The sequence below is a fragment of the Corvus kubaryi genome, unplaced genomic scaffold, assembly GCF_017639235.1.
Source record: "Corvus kubaryi isolate FWS band 111438036 unplaced genomic scaffold, C.kubaryi_AGA036_p1.0 68, whole genome shotgun sequence".
NCBI classification, from domain to species: Eukaryota; Metazoa; Chordata; class Aves; order Passeriformes; family Corvidae; genus Corvus; species Corvus kubaryi.
This window is the reverse complement of record NW_024582056.1, coordinates 623,696-630,121: the sequence shown is the minus strand read 5'-3', so window position 1 is coordinate 630,121 and position 6,426 is coordinate 623,696.

The following is a 6,426-nucleotide window of genomic DNA, read 5'->3' as shown; positions in this document are numbered from 1 at the left end:
AAGTGTCATGGCCTTCTTGTGTTATGGATTGATTTTCTCAATCACTTTTTTAGAGTCATATTTGGTTTTTTGTTGGTTTTTTTAATGCTGGAGAGTGTGCTATATTTTGGTCAAAGACATCTAGTCTGTTTTGTTCCTTAAAATGGGAATAAAAAAGGGGAGACAACAACAAAAAATGTTTCTAGCTGAAAACCAAGAGCTAAATGAGCCCACTTTCGAAACACACAGTAGTAATGAAGGATACATAGTAAACTTCATGCTTAGTAAAAACATATTGAGTCCTATGCAGAAGAGTACTAGAATTCTTTTAGGAAAAACAGTGTGTTTCAGTTCACTAGCTATTTTGGGAAGGGAGATTTATAATATTATTTTAAAACTGAGCACTCTTGGAACCTCCATTTGATAGGAATCAAGAGCTATCTCTTAAAAAGAAATATTAAATCATATGGGTGGTCATTCTACTGTTCTTTTATTTTAGAAATTCCTAGGAAATGAAATGAGAAACAATCCACGTCACTTGAATTTTAAATGTGATTTTAGTAGTAAGATGTGTAACATACACAATATAAGTTTTACTAGTCAGGAAAATAACTGATGCTGAGGTGTCTGAGATGCTGCTTATGGAACAGAAGGCAAAGGCTGTAGACATTGAAACAAACTGAAACACTACATTTCCAATGGGACTCTCTCAGCATGTTATGTTTCCTATTTGGATTAATTTTTCTCCTTGCGCAGTGAAATCTGTACCATGGCCATGTGTAGTGGTTTGGTCTAAAATACTCATTACTGTTTATCTTCTGTGAGATAAGAATTAGGAGAAATGCAAAGCAGGCACCAAACTTGAAAGAATATAAAGAAGTTTATTAACAGACCTAAAAGAAGGAAAAAAAAATTATACCACCTTCAGAACTCTCCTCCTCCCCCCCACCTTCCTCCCTTCTCCCACTGACAATGTAAAAAGACAACCCTTGAGATGTTCAGTCTGTTTACCACTTCCATAATAACCTTGTTCAGTCCATTTAGAAAGAGAAGTCTCTTCTTGCTCATGCTATGAACACATTATCACAACGAGACAGCCGCCCACTTCCAAATATTGTTCAGTCCATTTAGGAAGAGGAGTCTCTCTGCCTGCAAGTCCCTTCCCCCGACTTGCAGCTTTTCCCGCAACTGCTTTCGAGGGTCCATTCTTGAAGTTTTTTGGGGTACAATTTTAAGGTTGAGCCGTTCAGAAACAAAAACAGAGGCCCTTCTCCTTCCCTGGGAGCAAAGGGTCTTCATCATCTTCATCTTTAGGACTATCTCTGGGAGCATCTCTAGGAACTGAAGTTTTCTCCTTTCCCATTTGGAGCAAGAGTCCTCATCTGGTCCATCTCTCCCTGTTCAAACTTCTCATGAAATTACAGCTGCGTCAGCATCTGCCTATCTCAGTGCAGGTGCTTTTGCTTACGAGTTGAACACTCCACCCCCCATATCTTCATCAAATTACAACAGGATACTCTGATATATCATAGCTTCACAACAGAATTTCAGCTTTAAGCATTTCCTCTCTCTCTTCCCTCAGGTTTTCAGCTCTTCACAGCAGTAAAAGGGTTACTCTCACCTCGGCCTTGCAGCTTTGCAGCTGGAATGTTGAATTTTTCTTATCGCAGTGGAGAGGGGGGAGAGCCGAGCCGCTCCGGCTGCCCACGGCAAGGCAGTGGGGGGGGTTCCATGGCTGGAACAGGTCCATGGCTCCAGGATGGCCGTGGCCCGGCCCGGCCTGGCCCAAGCAGGGCCTGGCCGGGCCCGCTGGCCCCCACACGGGGCCCGCAGCCACCTGTCCCAGCGCCGGAAACGAGAGAGAGCTTGGAGGGGGAGTTTGCCTATTCTTAAATGTGGATCACAGAGGTGGTCACAACTTTAAGTGGCTTAAAGAATTGTCCATATTCAAACTGGCCACTGATAGGTTCTATCAGTTCCCAGAGGAAACTGTAAGCACCCCTTAGCAAGGACATCCCTTCCGGGACTATGCTTGCTAACCTATGACACCATGATAACTTGACACAAACCCCACAGATTTAGAAAGTCTAAATTAAGAAACAGCAAATAACCAGCGAAGAGTTCTTTGATAAAACATTTGTAAATGTATAAGCTTTCATTAATTATGACTGCACTAGGAAGAATATTTCTCTCAATTTCAATCTGCTAACCTATGCCCTTTTGTGCTTAGGCAGAGCAAGGTATTTTTCATGAGTGATAAACTGAAAGCTTGTCCTTCTAGTTGACATCTAAAGATAAATTCAGTAGTGAAGATAAATTGCCTACTCTGTTTCCAGTTTAATAGTTATATTTTCTATTTATGACATTCTGCATTATTCAGAAAAATAACACAAAATGCAGTAATCAACTAGTACACTATTTGTTTCACTAATTCCAAGCAATGTTCCTGGGTAATATTTTTACTTTAAGTCTGAGTTCTATGTTTTGTGTTTAGCATGTCTAAGTCATTCCTGTATGTTGTTTTTAAATTTTAGATATCTGAAGTATGGTTGCTTTGCTTATAGTACCTGGACCTTATAATTTAAATTCAACTTGTTTGAAGCCACGCTGAGCTACTGAGATACTTTAGGAGATGTTGTCCCACGATATCTTTGTATTTAAAAAAAATATTTATGAACTGAAATTTCTGAAAAAAAAAAAAAGTATCCTGAACAGGATTCTATAAATATGATGAAACATGAAGAAGGCAAATTCCTAAATATGTGTATTTGTTAAAGCTACTAAAATGCATCAGAAAGAGCCAGTTAGTTCACTTCTGCAAAATTGATAGAGTTTAGTCTATTTATCAGCTGAAGTGTTCATGAAGACTGGACTCATAACAAAATCCATGTGTCAGTGCTTGAAGATACCAAAGACGCTGGAATATCTGATAAATTAGATGATTCCTTCCAATTCAAAGCTCCAATTATTTCAAAAGTGCTTCTATGTTTTTGTGGATCCTTCTGTTAATAACTATGGATAACATGGTGCTCTGCAATTGTTTAAGTGCTGAAAATGAGCACTCATATAGAAAAAAGGTATAGCTTTGGGAAAAAAAAGAAGAAAATTTCTTTAGTTGATATGGATGGTATGCTGACACATATTTTTCACTGTCTTTTTGAGCTGGTGAATATTGTTATCTGCAGTAGGAATTCCAACATACTGTCCAAAATTTGCATGCATAAACAGGTCAGAATTTTCAGAGTGTGTGCTGCTGAAAATTCTCCATAAAATTTAATATGGGTTCCCTAAAGTTAATTGTCAGACTCAGTTACAATTCTTGAGACTGGGAAAACCTTGACTTTGATGTATTAATCTACCTCTTCAATACATTTGTGACAGACAGTCCACCCCAAAATTCCTTTTGTGAGGCAGATATTTAAATTCCTGCCAAAAATGATCTCATTTCAAAAGACACTGAGAAGTGATGCTATGACTCAGTGGTAGTTAATTTCCCAGGTCAGAAAATGTAACCTTTTACAGCTAGAATTTTGAGTCTTCTCGACTTCAGCATTTGGGTGGCAGGTCCCAGATTTTTGGCAGACCTTGTCAGCTCACCTCCCCGCTTGGCTCTGTGACTTACAACCTGCTTGCAGTGTTATAGAGATGTTCTCTTACATGACAGCAGATATATTCTGTGATTCTCTAACCTCTTAACCTTCCTTAAAAACACAATGCTGTGAGCTCCTTCAGCATCCCAGTGCAAAAAAGCCCTGTTTATTTCCAGAGCAAGAACTAATTCTTGCTGCAGTTTACTGATCTCTGTTTTTCAGGGCTTTCAGAGCCCAGCCAGTATGAGTGGATGCAATGTGCAAGTAGCTGGCTCAGTCTCATGGAGCACAGGGACAGCACCCTGGCCTAAGGGGCTCGGGGGAGGTTCTACATGAGAAAGGAGAGAGGAACATCCCCAGCAGTGCTGGTGGGAAGTCTCTGGCAAGTACACGGAAGCTTTCTAAGACCTTTAATCAGTGTTCCTGGAAGGCAAATGTAATGCCCCTGAAGACTAGGCTCAAATATAGGCTGAGGAAAATTATGGCATATTAAAATCTACTGGAGATACATAGCTACAAGTTCTTCTTCTCCCTAGAGTTGCAGTGCTGACAGCTGCTATGAGGATACACATATAGGATTTATTCTCATAAACTTAAATTAGGCAAAGATTAGAAAACAACAAAAAGATGTCTTAAAAGCAGCACCAAAGCTAATTAAAAAGAAGCAAAAAGGCATTTTATGAATAATACATCAACTTAATGCTCTTAGGCAAACAGATGGGAATTAAAATCTATTCCCACTCACAGGCAAGTATGAAACTCTAAAACCGCTGTTCTCAAAATCCTGACATAGTTGTCATGCATTCCTGGAGTTGCCTCAGTTCTTAACCTAAATACAACACAAGCAGCTCAGGACTGTGAACACCACCCCTGAGAATTACACATTTCATTTTGAAGGTGTAAAAGGTTGATATTGCAAGGCTCGACACTATTCCTCAATTCTACTTTTCGTTTTATTAGGACCTTAAAGCCAAGCCAGTACCATGTAACACCAGTACCAGAACAATTTGAGATACTGGTGGAACTTGGCTGATTTACAGAAGCAGAGGCTCTGTATAATATGTCAAATAGGCAAATATGTTGGAGTGACTGAAACTGCAACCGGAGGGTTTCTTGGGGAAGCATCTGTGGGTTGTTACACAGTGAGACTTGCAGATATGTAAGTACAGGGCTTCAGACTGCAGCATGGAGAGAAAACTTCTTGCATCTACCTAATAATCTTTATACCCTATTAAGATTGTCAGCTAAACTGTAATGAATTTTGACTGCAGAAGAAAGAATTGGGCCCACTGGAGGAGATGCACATGTTTTGTAGCAAATGTGCTTGTTACCAGATATGTAAGTGTTAATACCTGCCCATATTTTCCTGTATGAGCTTTTCCATCTGCACCATGGTGATACCTAATATTAGTCTTTCCATTTACTCTGAAGGAAAATTCTCCCATTTGACTGTTTCCCTGTACTTTAATTTAATGCAGAAACAGTCTAAAAGATTTGACAGAGTTAGAGAGAATGAAGTTACTGAACTCTGTAGAAGCTACATTTCTTCAAGGCTTTTTCTGTACATTCTGGTGATCCACTGCATTGTATTACAAGCCTCTGGTTCTGAAATGCAAAATGCAGCATTCTTATTTAAATCACTTGCATTTCCTCATCTCTTGTGGATTAATTGAGTTTATTATATGCACTAATAATAAAAAAACCATGACATAACTTTGTAACACTCCTAGAATGTGCTTTGCCTCTGTTTTAGATTCCTAAAAACACTGTATTCTGTTTCTTTGCTTGCACATGTGGGCATGAGGAAAGAAAACCTGACTGGGAGCCAGATATTTCTGTGCTGCAGCTTGTGCTGTGGGCTACAGTTTCTATCTCTTGCTGCCAAGATGCAGCTAGAATGAAAATAACCCTTCATTAGTGCTCCAGTTTTATCCAGAGAATACTTATGCATATTTGCAGGTATGGCTTTAATTACTGAGTATGTAGGACATGACATTACAGTTTGTAATTCAGTGACTCTTGTGATACCAAACCAATATACTTTTGATGAAAACTGGAACACAAGCTGTTAATTTCAGTAGTTACTGGGCTCTGAATCTGGTGAATATAAAATATTAAAGTTTCCCTCCTGCTGGTTTTCTCTTTTGTTCACTCATAAAAAATATTTGAACAAGCTATCTTATTCACTCTGTCTTTTAGTTTTTTTTTTTCCTTTGACAAGTGCAGTATGAAATAAAGTAAATTGATTTTCCCAAGGGGTCGGCACGTTCTCTTTCAGTGCATGTGTCTATTGCCTTAAAGTTATTTCAGGTTTGTAAAACCTCTCCGTTTACAAGTAGCAGTAGCTATATCTGTCTGTGTATTAAAATGGACAAGGACTTGCAACAGGATTTTATGCCAGAAGAAACACTGAATCCGTTTGCCAATATGTGTGTGCATCTGTTTGTGCATGTTTGCACGTTAGTGTGAGAGAGGGATGGGGCAGCTTACCTTGCTGCCTAAGAGCTTACCCCAGAAAAGTTTTGAATTTGAGATTTTAGAGATAAAAGTTGGACAAATCTTTAATTAACCACAGCAAAAGTAAGAAGGAACTGAATCTGTAACATATTACTTGGCAGAACTGGAACAAAGTAAACTGCTTCTATTATGGGAGTGAGCACAATATTTCCGAAATTGTGTCCAAAAGCATCTACTTAACATTTTCCAAGCACTCTGAAAATTCTCAAGGTGAACTAAGGGAAAAAACCAACCTGGCATCTCTTTATTAATACTAAAAAGCAAGTTGGAACATAAAATGTTTTTTCCCTTGAAGGTAGTAAAGATCCCCCTCAGTCTCAAATTCTTGGGAGTTGTTTAA